This window comes from Chinchilla lanigera, unplaced genomic scaffold (genome assembly GCF_000276665.1).
Source record: "Chinchilla lanigera isolate Chin_1 unplaced genomic scaffold, ChiLan1.0 scaffold00064, whole genome shotgun sequence".
NCBI lineage: Eukaryota > Metazoa > Chordata > Mammalia > Rodentia > Chinchillidae > Chinchilla > Chinchilla lanigera.
In genome coordinates, this window is record NW_004955465.1 from 1,528,122 (window position 1) to 1,544,955 (window position 16,834).

At 39.9% G+C, this 16,834-nt stretch overlaps 1 protein-coding gene across 1 annotated transcript in view; it reads right to left on the reverse strand.

Moving 5' to 3' along the window:
* The window catches only part of Phactr1 (phosphatase and actin regulator 1), a 520,403-nt gene that overhangs the window by 132,704 nt on the left and 370,865 nt on the right, over positions 1-16,834 (reverse strand). The gene's annotated exons all lie outside the window — the stretch shown is intronic.

A 16,834-nucleotide genomic window follows, 5' to 3' on the forward strand; every position in this document is an offset into this window, starting at 1 on the left:
TTCTTTCTTTCCTCTTCCTTGTAAAGAACATAACACTTAATTTCCTAATGCTTAATTAAGCATGATTTTAGTACCATAATGAAGAAAAATAACATAAATCACATGGAGAGTTAAGTGGATATGCTGGGAGTCCCATATGGCCTCTGAATTCTTGATGATATATTCTTTGGTCAAACATGAGGGAATGTAAATAGGGCTTCAAAAGTTAAGTCAGCATTCTTCCCATCTAAGTACTAACCAGGCCCGACCCTACTTAGCTTCCAAGATCAGATGAGATCGGGCGCGTTCAGGGTAGTATGGCCACAGACAAGCCATAATTCTCATAAACCACCCAAACCAACCAATGGTCTGTACTAGACCAGGCCAAGTCTATTACAGAAAAAAAAATCATAATCATCAAGCATACTTTACCATCTACAACGGATAACATTAGTGATACATGTGTATATGTGTGTGTGTGTGTATATATATATACATATTTTTTTTGTACTGGGAATTGAACTTAGGAACTTATGCTTGCCAGGCAGGCACTTGTGCCACTGAGCTGTATCTCCAGGCCTATATTTTTAAACATAACATCACTTTAAATTCTTTCTGTAAGTTATAAATAGTACTTGTTTCCTTATTGCATACAGTAAGTACCAAAGGGATAGGGTATCAGGTATTTTATGACTGGGTCAGAAGCCAAGGATTTTCTATTCCAACTTTCAGTGAAACAAGGCCGACAGAGGTTCCAGGGACACATGTGTTCAAGCTTATCCTGCAGCAAAGTGTCTGCTGAGGTCAGAAGCAGACTCCAGCAACCACGTCACGAGTGAGCCCCAACTCTGTGAGATGCAGGCTGGCATGTGCTACACCATGCTCCTTCACCCTGCGTGCTCTGGTAGGCATTTCATATGGACCTTTGATAGACAAGTCAGGTGGGGAACATGGGAAAGGAAAAAGGAACTTTCCAGTGGTTAAGTGTTAAAATTTGTCCAGATAATCAGTATCTGGGAAAACCTAAAAACTTCTAGTCAACTGATTTACTTCTGCAGCCATCTTCCATATGATTCATTAGAAACAATGTCAATTGTATATGGATACAACATTTAAAAAGACTTTGCATCCCTAGCTATAGTCCCTATCACAGATTGAAAAGACAAACAAGAACACGGAAGCATGTTTCTCATCACTCGGCTGGGCATCCAGAGACCCAGGTCAAGGTGGAAGGACTTAAGAACAGGTCACTCCCAAATATGCTGCTCTAGCATACTGAGTCTCTCTCCTGTTTTTTGAAAAATAATTTGGCATTTTTTATTTTAATGTAATATACGTACATATTAATAAATATTTAAAAGCACTCTTCCTCCAAGAAAAAATAAAATTTTACAATGAAATATTTGGAGAACAAGAACAGTTAATACAACATGTATCATAATCTTAAAAGAATGGACAAAATGTTACTCAGAGTTCAGGTCATAGACTAAAAAGACTCTCACAAAAAAGAGACAAACAGATAAAGCACAAACTTCTTTTTAATGAACTAAGATAAACTAGCAGTGTAAATGCAAAAATTAGCATATATATTGGAATATTTTTGAAACAATGGAATAGAGACTTTGGGGAATTATTTGGACTCCCTACTTCCTATTTCTCTTTTATTTTCTTTATATGTATTATTTTAATTTATAAAAGTAAGTATGCCCTTACCCAGCAAGTCCATCCCTAGGTACTTATCCAAGTAAATAAAAACATATATTAGCAGGAAATGTTTATAGCAGCTTAACTGACAATCATTATTGTCTCTCAATAGTGAATTATACTACAAAGCTATAGTACAATGAAAGTGAAATTGAAATTATACTACAAAGCTACTGTGATAAAATCAGCATGGCACTGGCAGAAAAACAGACATGAGGATTAGTGGAACATATTAGAAGATGCAGAAACAACTCTAAACACACTCAGCCACCTTTGACAAAGGGGCCAAACATATTCACGGGAAGAAAGATAAGTCTTTTTAATAAATGGTGCTGGAAAAACTGGCTTTCCACATGCCAAAGACTAAAACTAGACCCATGTCTATCACCACGCACTAAAGTCAAAGCGGATTAAAGATCTAAATATTAAAATAGAAACACTAAATCTACTGGAAGAGAAAGTAGGTAGAAATCTTGAAGACATAGGGGCAGGCAGAGAGTTCATGAACAAAACACAGACTGCATGGGTCACACTTCAAAGAATCAACAGCTGGGATCTCATCTTACTAAAAAGCTTCTGCACATCAAAAGACAATCCAACAGATTGGAAAGACAATCCACAGAGTGGGAAAATTTTTTTTAGCTAATTGACCCTCAGAGAAAGGACTTATATCTAGAGCATATAAAGAATTGAAAAAAATCAGACCCCCCCAAATTCTAAGTATCTTTTATTTATTTTCTGTTTTTTTTGTTGGGACTGAGAATTAAAGCTGGGGCCTCCATGTATGTTAGTGAAGGGCTCTGGCACTGAGCTCTACCATAGCTCCCCCCTAGCAATTATTCTGGGTCAAAAGCTTTTGAAAAACAGCAGGTACATGAAGACCACCTGGACCCTCCTGCGGTTTCTTGAAAGCAGGAGATGAAATTCCCATGTGAAAAATGCCCTCCTTACACCAGAAAGAAAGTAACATCCTTACCAGTGATGGGAAATGGCAGTGGAGGGAAATCTATATAAACTGACCTTGTTAAATGAACTTGTGTCTTCCTCACCACTTCTCTATCCAATTCCCTTCTTTCTTTCCTTGTCACATTTTCAAAAGTTACCACTTTACATGCAACTAAGTGTTCACATGTTCATCTCTCACGCATCTGTAGGTCTTCACTTCCTTGTGAAGAATTTTGGGCCTAGGTCATTCCTCTCTTTACTGGGAAGGGCTCAGTCTCGGGCTGAACTACTTGGTCACTCCGCTAACTTGCAGAGCTTCCCCCAGCACTGAGCAGGTTTCTGTTAGCAAGGAACAGATCATGGACTTCTGTGGTTTAAAATAGAAACACTAAATCTACTGGAAGAGAAAGTAGGTAGAAATCTCGAAGACATAGGTTCAGACAGAGAGTTCAGGAACAAAACACACTGCATGGGTCACACTTCAAAGAATCAACAGCTGGGATCTCATCTTACTTGTTATTCTTTAAAAGTTGCACATTCTTAAAAGTTATTTTAACTGACATATAAAAACATGAAATTGTACATATTCATGGAAAACCATGTGATGCTGATACACATACATACATGTATCTATATATAATTTTAAAAATCAAAGATGGGATGTAATCCAAAACTATGGTGAATGCTTAAAATTAAAAAGTTATTACAATGAAAGACACAGTGCTCTCAGTCCCTCTCAGAATGCTCTCCCCATTTCAAACACACTTATTTCATTGTTCTTACTACTTTCTGAAGTAGTTCTGGAATCCTCTTCCGTGAGTGTCTTCACTTGCACTGTTGTGGCTGCTGCGATGTCCTGAAATGTCTACCTTTCACGGCCATTTTGTCTTTGGGGAACAACCAGAAGCTGCACAGTGCCAGATAAAGTGATATAGTGAATGTAGACATGCCAATCGTTTCATCTGACAGAAACTGTCATAAATGCAAACTATAGGCTGCTTCAAAAAGGGGCAAAGACGGGACTTTGACAATGATGGGACACGTATTTGAAGTGAAGGGGACTATGTTGAGGGGAATTAATAGCAATGTGCCTTTGACCACAACAAATTTTTAAAATTTAAGTATTCAGTGCACATTTCGATCATTCCTCTTATCTGTCTTCTCAACCACCTAGCATACTTTTATGGTGAAAACATGCAAAATCCTTTTTTTTCTAGGTTTTTGACATGCACAGTACATAACCATTATCTACATTTCCTGTGAATTTTAAGAAATTAGTAAATTTCATCCTTTTTTTTTTTTCCTTCTGCTTCTCCAAAACATTCATTTGGCACTTAGGAAATTCCAGATGCATTGTTGTTTACTGTTAATTAAACAAAAAAGCAATGAAGTATCTTCATCAGTAAGTGGATTGAGTGATAAATTCTAATTCACACACAGAGACAATTTAGTCATATCATTTGAATCATTTTTTTCCTTCTTGTATGGTACTTTGGTTTGAGTCTCAAGAAGAAAATCTCCTTTGAATAAGATAAATATTTTAAAATATTTTAAAATTCTTAATCTTAATACCAAATGTTGGCCAAGCACAGATGCACAGCCTGGACATCTTCCATGGGGCTACATCTTCCTATAAAGGGTCATTACCGGTGGTGGACCATGTTCAGCATAATATTTCCAAATCACAAGGAATACGACACTAGCTATAGGGGGTTTCTAACTTAAATCCTTTAATATAGAGTGAAACTTGCATGCCATTTTAGGAATAATATCTTTCTTGCTTTGTGGGCAGAAGACAAAGTACTAGGAGAAGCCATTATACATTACGTTTCAGTGGGCTTCTGTCATCCAAGGTAGCATTAAAAGTGACCAAAAGGTTAATTAGAACAACCTCAAAAAGCTCCTGATCTTAAAAATGGAGAAAAATCAAGTTAAAAAGAGAGAGAGAGCGCAACGGAGTGCTGTCTCTGCAAGTTGCAATTTCACAATACAAATTGGAACTAAAACGAGCAGATATGGAAGAATTTTCAAGAAAATCCCACCTCAGACCATATAAAATTACAGCTCAGCAGGAAGCAGTCACAGCTGATGATCAGTAGTCTAGGTCTGGCCCTTGGCTTCCCCACCATTTGCAGTTCATTTTCAACTTTGGCAGCTGCTCAGGCAATTTGTCTGCTTCCCAGCTTTGAAAGTCCCTTGGAGTTACTCTCTGCATTAGTCTCTTCTCACTCCTGTGGGTGTATATCATTTTATGGGCGCTTTAGGAGGAGGAGGAAAAAGAGAGTCAGATACTAAAAACAGTCCTGACCTATATAGTGGCCAACATGCCCACAGGCAAGCAGCGTACCAGTGAACAATAAACTGCACAAATGATCCACTCAGGAGAGCCTGCTCACTGGATGACCACTGGGCACTGTGCATGTAGACTTAAACGTTCTCAAATGGTTTCACATTTTAGACAGCATACTTACGTAATGATTTTATCACTATGTTTCAGAAAATAAATGGAAACAGATGTGACTGCCTTTCATGACACGAAGCCCAGGGAACACCACTTAGTGGGGAATCCTAGGATCTGGGAAGTTGTATTCATGGTACTTCCAAGTCCACTGGAGAAGCTGCCTTGGGCCAACATCAACATAGGAGGACCAGTGGTGTTTTTCTGGCAAACAGGTACAGAGAGGGAATCTGGCACACATTCTGGAGCCCTGCTCATAGATGAGCTCTGTCTGGCACAACAGCCCCAGTCCTCCTGGATCTGCTCGATGAGAATCTTAACTCAGCACTGGTGCTCTGCTTCCTTGGATTGCTTGAGTATGGGAGGATCTGTTCCTACTCTGGTTAAAAAAGCAAGCTCAATGTCCTGCTGAAACCTGCAATGTCTGACTTGATGGAGTGATTCATCTTCAAACCAGAAATTTATAACTCCACCCTATTAAAGTTTGGATCTTCAATGTCCCTTGAAGGCCTTCGTGTTAAAGAAAGCCTTGGATCCTAGGACGGCACTGTTGGATGACAGTAGAACCACTGAGATGCAGGGCCTAGTGGAAGGTCTTTAGGCCTTTGAGGACATGTCTTCATAAGGTACTGTGGGACTCCAGCCCCTTCTCTTCTTTTCTTTGCTCCCTGACTTGTACGGTGCATGGTTTTTCTCTGCCACATGCTCCTGACTAATCACAGATTGGCATCTCCAAAACTGTGAGACCAGATTCACCTTTTCTCTTTATGAGCTGATTGCCTCAGGTATTTGTTACCACGAGGGAATGCTGACCGAGATGTGCCCCTCAGGACAGTCTGAGCCCAACCCCTGCCTCACACCACATACCACTGTGAGGGCCTGAATGCAGGTGCCTCTTGCTTTGCATGGGTCCTAGGTAATGAAAGGATGTGACAGGTCCCACCAGCAGTAGTAGCAACAGATAGTTACAAAACTCATTAACATTTTCTTGATTTCAAATTGTTACTGTTCTATGTTTATGAGTAATGGTTACAGATGCTTATACTATTGTCAGAATTTTAGGGATTCACAACAATGACAACACCCTACCTGTACCTTCCACCTTAAATTAGGAAGAATGAACAACATCTACTAATTTCATGGAGGATACAAATGACCTTCATTTTCTCTCTATGGAGCTGGCTGTAGGATTGAAATGCAAGTGGCCTTCCGGTTCTCATTTTGAGACATATGCTCATTATAAGCCTTTAAATGTTTAATTGCTTTGCACCTGGGTGAAAGAAAGGGACCTACTGTTAAGATTCTTGCTGTTCTCCTCCTTCATTTATATTCCCACGAAAGCTTTATTCAGAGCTAACCATCCTCCCAAGTGGAAGAACATGTAGATCTGGATTTCCTCAAGAATCTCTGAAAATATTCCCACTATAAAATCTGATCCCTGAGGAACTCAGCTCTGCTCTGACCCCTCAACCGAAAGAGAATGAGATTCTCTTTGAAATCAGTGCCTATATCAGGATAGAGGCTGAGCTGGTTGTAGGGAGAATGAAATAAGAAACACTTTTACTTTTGCAGTCAAACAATTCTTTATTATTTCACTTCTCTAGGATCCTTTTCTCCTTCCAAATTCTGGGAGCCATGATATTTGGGACATTTACTACATTCTTGATCTTTTTAAATGAGTACTTGCAAATTCATCTTGTGAGCCATTCCTGGGACACTCCCTCCCTGGTTTCTGGGAAAGGTGCTTACTAACAAAATGAAAGAAGAAAAAAGCACCTAATAGAAGCTATTATCTGTTTAGGACTTTGTAGGATGCTGTGAAAACTCACAAACAATAATTCCTGTTTCGTCTTAAAAGAACGATGACTTTAACTATGGAGTCAGACTAATGCTAGGAACATCCAGGTGGATGGGCTAGGGCTCTTTCCCACAACCTTCACAGTGAACCACATATTATCTGGGCAATGGTTCCTCACAGCATCTTCAATTTCTAAAAGTATTATTGTATTTAAACTTTTTTTTTTTTTGGAGACAGGGTCTCACTATATAATCTAGCCTGGCCCTGAACTCACAGTGATCCTCCTGCCTCAGCCTCCCAAGTGCTCAGAGAATCACTGTGACACCTGGTTCACCTGGCTTCCTCCTCCATACCTGGCCTAAAATTTTTTTAAACCATGGAAGATGTATGTTTTTAAGTGGAGGGAGATGAAAACAATGTATCTCATTTACTCATCCCCCATTTTCAACAACTGTCAGCCTAATTCTTACCGGTTTGATAAATAAGTTAGCACGTCTCCAGCTAATAAGCATTGTACTGGGCTAAGACAAAGGATCAGTAGACTGACACTGTCAGGATGTCCTCACCTACAAGGGCTGTCTTAACCTGCAAGCACAGTGCTGATGTTCACACATATCTTGAAAGCTTTGCTTCTAATGGTGATGACAAAGCTCTCCTGAGGCCAGGTGTGGAGGAAGCTCACCTCACCTTCTCTTCCTTTGGGAGAGTTCAACTTTGTCTAATCACAGACATAAACTGCCTGTGTATTTGGAGGTTTAATCAGTAGCAGGTTATGCAACCCTAATTAAAAATAACTCCAGAAAACACAAGACACCTAATTGTACAGCATGAAGTACTTGCATACTGAAAATATTAAAAGCGTTTTGTTTTTAAAAACCTGATTTTACTTTTCATTGGCTTGTTTACCATTTAGAAAACGCTGGCAAGTAGCCAACAAGAATTAGGATTAGACCTTCTTAAAGAATGGTGGCTGGAGGGCTTAGGAACAGATTGCTCCACTACCACGCAGAGGCAAATGCAATCACATCATAAATATGTGACAGACCATAATACTGCTCACAAGGTGTGTATGCATACATATTTTTATGCATGCATCTAATGCATCTACCCATGTATCTGTCTGTCCATCCATCTATCCATCTATCCATCCATGTATCTATCCATCTATCCATCCATCTATCTATCCATCTATCCATCCACCTATCCATCCATCCATCCATTCATCCATCCATCCATCCATCCATCCATCCATCCATCCATCCACAGTGTGGTCTTGAACTTTCTGTTGCATGATAGGCAGTTGGAATCCTGCTGCCCTCAGGGAATCACTGTGACACCTGGTTCATATGATCAGTACTTCATACCCAGCCTTCCGTCCCAGGCAGACTGCCGTCGTCCTGAGTGAGTCCCTGTTTGGACGGAATGAGGCATCTGCTGTCTCCCTGTCACCACTGTTACTGTTCCTACCCAGCTTTCACACTGCTGCCATGACATATTACAATAGTTACTACACAAATAACTTGTGAAGGAGGTGCTACAAATGGCTAACCCACAATAAAATCATATAAAATGTACCTTGAGCCCCTTTTGTGTCTCCCTACTATTTACAGAATGAAGTTACAGTCACCAAATCAGCATGTGAGGCCCTATAGCACTGAAATTTAAAAAACAGCTATGCTAATGTCAATATCCTATGAACTATAGTCTAATAGCTAACCACAGTATTACATATCATAGTTATATCATTATTATATATTGCTACGATTTGAATGTTTTCCCAATAGTTCATGGGTTAGAGAAAAATCACCAAATTTGTGTCAATGGTATTTGAAAGTGGGGGCTGTGGGAGGTAATTGGGGTTTGATGAAGTTACAAGGATGGGACTCCCAAGATAGCATTAGTGGCTTTGGAAGAGGAAGAAGAAGAGGAAGAAGAAGAGAAGCCTGAGCTAGCAGTTTTCTCTGTCTTGCCGTATAAAGCCCTCTGCCATATTGTACAGCCTGAAGGCCCTGGGCAGATGCTGGAGCCATTCTCATGGACTTCCCACCCTCCAGGATTGTGAGCTAAATAAATTCCTACCCTTTATTAATCACTCACTCTCAGTATTTTCTTACAGTATCAGAAAATGAACTATGACATATATGATCAACAATATACTATGGCACTACACATCATACTGCTGTACAGATTTTCCTGTATAAATAACTTGCGAAGGAGGTACTGAACTTTGCTAAGTCTTGGGCACAGCCAGATAGAAATTCCTTAATTATAGCAACACTCAAGCTGTTTTTCAGGAAAAGACTCAAAAATCCACTCAAGACTGATTTGGAACCAGGTTTTCATGAATGGACATGAAGGCTGGAGGAAGCCAGCCTGACCAGTGAATGACCTTTTGAAAGCAGAAGCCCAAAATTTCTGAGAACATGATAACTCCCTTGAAAAGAAATATACAACCTGTGAAAAGTCATAATGACCATTGGCACTGGGACAAAGAACTGTATGAGCTCTCCCAACTCCCACCCTCCCAACAAAGAACACCACCCCTCTTTCCTCCTCTCAATTCCCCTACTACCAGCCAACTGGAAAAGCAGACACGAGCTTCTTTTTTAGTTGCTGGCCTCCTTGCCAGTTGACCATGTCATTAAACTTTCTTTTCGCAAAAACTCAGGAATGTAGTATTAACTTCTACATGCACTGGGCAGTGAGTCCCTGCTCAATAACAGTACTACTAGTCCAATTTTACAGAGGAGGAAACTGAATCACAGAACGGTTAAGCAAATCTCCCAAGATCATCCAGTTATTAAGGGACAAATCTGGGTGCAGAACTCAGGCCAGCTATGTCTTCTGCTAGACCTTCTTCCATGTGCTTTAAATGACTCAACATGCTTCCAAAGTTTTGTTTTAGATAAAACCCTTCAGAGAAAGTCACCAGGAACCAGTCCAGATCACTGTGAGCTTTTGCTACCCTGCTTTCAACAGGACAGGCAACAGGTAGGACGGCTTTCCTACACTGCCAGAAATGGGTCACACCCGGAGAAAAGGAAGGGCCATCTTGGAGCCTACTTCACTGGCTGTCTTAGTAACTTTCCTGGTGCCGAAAAAAAAAAAACGAAGCCCAAAAGTAAAGGAAAAAACGGTTAATTGGCCCAAAAGTCGGAAAAGGGTCAAGCCATAGTCAGCTGGCTCCAAGGCAGGGTGGTATGGCAGAGGGGCCTCACAGAGGAGAAACAGTTCATGGTGGACAAAAGGTAGCAAAGTAAGCAAGGGGCCTTAACAGCATCTTTCTGCCCCTTTTATACTATATTTAGTCTACTGGGATTAGGGTGGGTGCAAACCAATCAGTGGACTGATCTAGTAATCACACACCCTTAATCCCAGCATCATACACTCTAGATGCAGCCACCTCTGAAAAAGTCCCACCTATGACTCCATGAGGCTTTTGGGGATACCTAGACACAAGCCATACCACCGGTTCTACTCTATATTCTATGTGTCAAGTACAGCAATGTTTAGGTTTCATTTATTTGTATTTTTGACAAAGAACTAGCCTAGAGTGATGAATATGCTTGTTTCATAACTCAGTTTTCATGAGTAATTTGGGAATAAGTGACAAAAATAAATTAGGTAAATGTAAATGGAGTGTTTATATGTATGTTCTTCACATAAAGTTTGAAAGTTATGTATGTGATAGAGCCAAAACTCAGAGTCATTTCTAAGTAAGTTGAAATACTGAAACATCAGTTGCTAAATATAAACCTAACTACTCTTGGTTCTTAAGTTCTATAAATAGATAGTACATTTGGGTTTATTAATAAAAGTATTTTTGTGAATTTTTGATATAAAAAAACCAGTTTGAGATTACATTCTTCTTGGATCTTCACCAGCAGGCCATGTGACAAACAGTTAAAAGTCTAATTAGTATGCACCTAAACTCAGAAATTTTGTACAGAGAGTTTCAAAATGTAAACTTAAGGATGGAAACAAGACATAAAGGAATCAGTAGGTAGGAGAAAAGCATGATATGAAGACAGTTATAAGTATGAAAATGGTTCTGGACATTTTCCAAATGTTTTGGAAAGCGTTTTGAATGCTAAAATAAGATTTTCTGTCTAAGAGTAGAATGACTGGAAGAAAGGGACAAACTAAAGGTTTGAGCAAGTCAAAGAATGTTTATGAAGGGCAGCAGCCAGAGTCTTGGGAACCTACTTCATACCCAGAAGAAACTTCGGAGACTGGCTGTGACAGAATCTAACCTTTCTCAACTTCTGGAGACTGTCTTTAAGGTTTTCAACAACAGAGGTTGTGTGTGACTGAAATGAAGCAAGATTAAAAAATGAGGAGGCAAGCTACCCTGTTAGCAGTCACCCTCCCTTCTGCTCCAAGCAACCTGGGAAAAAGAAAAAAGGCACCACGGATCTAACTCCTTGTGTTCATCATATCAAAGTCAAGCAAGCACAGGAACCAAAAGACTCTGGTGAGCCTAGAAATGCCTATTCCTGTGAGTGAGAACAAGACTCATACTGACAGTAAGGTCAAACAAGAATGTAGTGCCAAGCTATGAATGACTGCTTTTGTCCTCCTCTTCTCGTTGGTCTGTTCACTTGTACAGTTTTGATCTATCTGAATATGCTGTTGTTTTGTCTTACCAGAATCTTGAAATCATTTTCAGTGCAATGCATTATAACTAGTGGGACCTGCATACTACTGTAAGTACAATAAAATAACTATAACCTTTCTGTCTTACTCTTTAGCTGGCCTGTTTGCTTCACTGTGTTTTGGCCTGGATTCTCTAGGGCACTGAGGGAGACCCTTTTAGAGCTTTCAGTGATATAAACAGTCTGCTGCAGCATGTGTACCATATGTTCATCACTGCTGGTCTGGGGCATTAACTCTATATTTTCTGAGTTACTTAAATTAGTAACGTCAATTTTACTGATCTTATTTGTGATTTGTTGCAGTACAGCTAGTGAAAAAGGAATTCAAATTATAGTGTTACAGACTACCCCTGGTGATCCTAACACCTATCTTGCTTTGGCATCAAGAGAATTTCACTCCTCTAACTAAGGTAAGGAAGATACCTTACTCCTCATTTTAGTTACTTTTCTCATTGCTGAGACAAAACACTGGACACCCCAAGTTGAAAGAGAAAAGGTTTATTTGGCTCACAGTTTGTAGAGGTTTCAGTCCATAGTTGGGGGCGGCTCTAGGGCAGGGTGGCACAGCAGAGGGGCATCACAGAGGAGAGAGAGTCCATGGCAAAGCAGCGCAGGCATAAGGCAGCAAGCAGCAAGTTGAAGAAAGCTTAGCAGCTTCTTTCTGTTCCTTTCATATATCGACCTAGGCTACTGGGGTTAGGGTAGATGCAGATCAATCAGAGGATTGATTTAATAATCACACACCCTTAATCCGAGCATCACACACTCTAAGCCCCACCTATGACTGCGTGAGGCTTTGGAGGTGCATGTAGACACAAGCCATACCATGCTTGTTCAACAGGAAATAGTTTTAGATTACCTCCTTAAGCCCTTTAAGAATGAGAAGTGAAATGTTGGTAGGGGGGTTGTTAGCTGTTAGGCAGGCAATTTTAGTGGTAAGCTCCTATACTTACAGGGGGTTGCTGCACCTTTAAGTGACTCTTAAGGTACTTTCAAAGTTGTGTGTGTGTGTGTGTGTGTGTGTGTGTGTGTGTGTGTGTGTGTTTTAGGTAAATCCCCTCTCTGAGAAACTTACAAGGAATCAATTCATTGAGTCATTGTCTTATTCTTTTTAGGTGACCAGGAATAAACTTTTCTCATCATAACATGAAATTCTCCATCCAGTGGGGTTTGTGTCCACCGTTTTGTTTAAACATGACCTTGAACTAATGTGATGCTGAATCCTTCCTCTATCAATATGTTTAATTTCCCCAACAGAAGCCCTTTGGTTTGAGAAGAATCTCCAGAACTCTCTTGATCTGCTGCAAATAACAGACTTCTCTCTAACCCTTTATCTTCTGGTTGTGCTTACTGCCCTTTGCTCACCAAGATTTGACTCACTGAATTTGGTCAGCTGGGGCTCCCAGTAGCCAGTACTCAGCTCAGAAAACCATGCCCCAAAGACTGAGGCTCTGCATGGGGCGAGGCCTTTGGCTTAGAGGCTGCCTCAGATCAACAGCAGGGAAGGGCTTTCTTTTTTTCCCCTGGTACTGGGACTTGAACTTACGACCTCATGCTTGCCAGGCAAGTGCTGTGCCGCTGAGCTAAATCCCCAGCCCCAGGGAAGGGCTTTATTTGCATTAAGAGAACCCAGTTGCCTTCCACCCTTACCCTGATATCTCATTATCTATCCCAGAAAGGAAAACAGGAATGCAAACACACCTGGTTGGGCTTTCTCACTGTCTTTTGATTTCACATAAATACCTGCCCCCTGAATTTAATCATTTTCCTGAAAAACATTTATCAGTCCTCAAAATTATATGCATTTCCATTCTTTCCCTCCCTTATGGAAAAAGGTATAAGCTGCTCCTTCTTTCCTTCTTTTTTTTTTTTTTTTTTAATTAGGAAAGGTCTTTCTGCCTTGCTTAGGTTGGTCCCAGATTCTTAGCTCAAGCAACTTTCCTGCCCCAGCCTCCTGAATAGCTAGGAATACAGGCATGTACCACCACACCTGACTCTATAAAAGCTTCTGAATCATTTTGGGCTAGTGGGCAGTTATACTTCGTGATCATCTCTATGCATTTTAATAGATATGTGTATCTTTTCTCCTACTGAATCTATTGCTAGTTCATTCCAGCAAATTATACTCGTCTCTGAATTGACCTATCAAAGTATGAAGGAAGAGTGACATCACATGGCACAATACTAGGTAAAACTTTTACCCCAGAGTGGCAAATGCACTCTCAGTAACATCAAGAACAAGGTCTCTGTTGAGTCCTCATGATCCCTTGCATTTCCCTACAGCCTGATTTCCCACAAAGGAGTCTTGGTGGGTAAGGAAGGAAGGATCCTGCCCTCTGTACCACCATGTATGTCCTCAGAATGACATAAAAGAGGAACACAACAGGTGCAGAAGAAGGAAGCACTACACTTGGTGGCTACCATGAAGAAAAACCAGCCCACCTCACCACAAGCCCCCTCTAAATCACCTGGAGAGGAGGAACAGGCCAGTATTGTCTTGGCAGTGAGACCTCCTTAAGTTTGTGTTCAAGTCACTTGAGATCATGATTTTCCTCTTAGCCCCATGCCAAGAAGTCCTGTCTCAGCAGTTGGGTTTATGGGGTCTCAGCAGGACACCTCATGACTCAGGCATGCTGGGGCTTGTGTTTTCCCAGTCTATTTAATGGAATGTTTTATCAAGGATGGAAGGGAGAGAGGGAGGAAGGTAGTTCAGAAGAAGTTGCAGACCAGGAGAGAAACCTTTAGTACATTTCTGTATTCAGCTTTTCTATGTGGTACCAATTAATAAAGGATCTGTAAACCCTTGAGCCTCTAGCAAGCGGAAGTGTTTCTCCAAGGAGAAGAAGAAGCACTGTCCAGAAACACGATGAAACCGGAACTAGGAGGAGAGATGGGCTGTGTGCCCACAGGCTCCCTCACTAAGCACTGCATTGAGCAGGATACATTGTCAGGAAGCAACTCCATAATTAGACTGTGGGATTTTGCTTTTAAGGGTGAGACAATCATCTATTGGACAAGTCAAGAGAGGAAACATCCCCAAAAATGTGTTTATCTTGGTGTCATAGGCATCGATACTCCTACAAACAACACTGCTCAATACATTATGGAAGCGGGCCACATACAAGCAGGAAGATGCTGTCAGGACACTCAAAAATAAGCTACCATACTTAGGAAACAGGTATTAGGGAGTACAGAGCGTAAGTCTCCAACTCACTGATCTCCATTTTCTGCCGTGGTGCCACTGGCCCATACCTAGTATTTGGTTCCCTTAATATTAAGCAGTAAGTCTTGTATTCTAGAGAACTTTGATTGATGCACACTTATTGTATGTGTGAATTGTTACTGAAATCCGAGTTAACTGCAGGCTTACTTAGTTCAGTCACTATACTTTTGTAACTATGCTGTGAAGGACTATGTTACAGTGCTATAAATAAAATTTCATACTTAATACATTTAGCACTGTTGCAACACACTTAAATCATCTACAGCCCTAAGGTGTGCACTTGAAACAGACAACAGAAAGTCACCGGTGTAAATTTAAGAAATTTGGGGCTCTCAACTGGCTCAAGTTATAGGGGCTGCTATGTTACACAGGAAAAGTGCTATGTCAATTAATTGCCAAATTATTTGGTGTCATTTTTAAAAAGCAGGACTTTCCTAACTGGGCAGTAAAAGATTTCAGACTCTGTTCTAGAGACTCATTAAAATATTATAAGCAGTACTATATCATGAATGTTTGCCTGTGAGGAAAAACTATTCAGCAAAAGATTCAGTAAGAAGCCTATGAGGTACCCATTATTCCCTCTTAAGTCTACTGATTACCATTCACTTCCTTTCATTGTAATAAGTTCTCAAAGTGAGAACTTTGTACTATACATAGAAAATCCTATTTGGGAACTGACTCACAAAACAGTAGATACTATATGAATATGAAAATGAATATATATATATATATAAGTTTTTTTGAGGCAGGGTCTTGCTATGTACTTTAGGCTGGCCTTGATCTCATGGTGATCCTCCTGCCTCAGCCTCCCAAGTGAATATACTTGTATTAAGTGATCAGAATAGTCATATCCATAGAGAAAGAAAGTAGATTAGTGGTTGCCTATGACTGAGGCTACTGGAAAGAAATGAGGCAACTGCTATAGGGTTCAGAGTTCCTTTTGGAGTAATGTCCTAAATTTGACTATGATTATGTTCACATAACTTTGTGGATATATTTAAAAAATCACTTAACTGTACAAATAAAATAGGTGAACTATAAGGTATGTGAATTATATCTTAGTAACAATACTAAGAAAACATATTAGGAAAAGAAGGTTGCCCCTAAAGAGAAAACAGGAGGCTCCCCCAAATCAAGTTGAACCCGAGGAAATGGTAGATGAGCCTTATATAAGAGACTGGTTTTTCACATAGTATTTTTGTTTTGGTCTTTTTGAGACAGGGTCTTGCTATGCAGTTCAGGCTGGCCTTGAGCTCACTTTGTAGTCCAAGCTGGTCTCCAACTCACAACGATCCTCCTGCCTCAGCCTTCTGAGTGCTGGAAATACAGGCATGTGCCACCACATCAGCTTCACACAGTATTTTGACTTCATTATTATCCTTTGATTCCTGTCTTTTCACTTTTAACACATTTCTAAATTATTTTACATTCTCAACAGATTCTAATTTTGTTCTCATTAGTGAGCAGAATATTACACAGCTTGGGCTGGTAAACAACAACAAAATTCAATGTCAAAAGAATCTTGTCCTTTTGGCTGTGCCTTATCAGGCAGGACAGAAGAGCTGAGATTCATTTCTAATGGAAAAACTGCCATCAGGTATAAGGGTAGCTTATGAGATTTGCCTAAAGCATATTTCCTTTTCAAACCTGCATACAGTTACTCCCTTTAAACTATAGAATTCAACAAAAAGTATTGTTTTTATACTCACACAATTCAACTAAAGCAATGTTATCTACAAAAATAAAGTTGAGCTTCCTGCAGTTTTTCAGTTCAAAAAGCTACCTAAACTTTCCTAAGAGTACAATTAGCATTTCTAAAAAAATTCAGCTCTGTATCATCTTCACTTTCAGTACATCTTCACCTTCAGTAGCGAGTGAAGATGGAAAACGGTAAGCCCTGTAAATTCGACGCTACACACCAATTTCTGAAATGACCTTAATTTTCTAAAAAATTGAATATATTAGTCTCAAGAATTTAGAACATATTTGGCCCAATTTCTTTCAGTCTGCCTTTAGATTAATATGCCTTTTATTTTCAGTAAATTACTGGTTTACTTTTTTTTTTTTTTTTG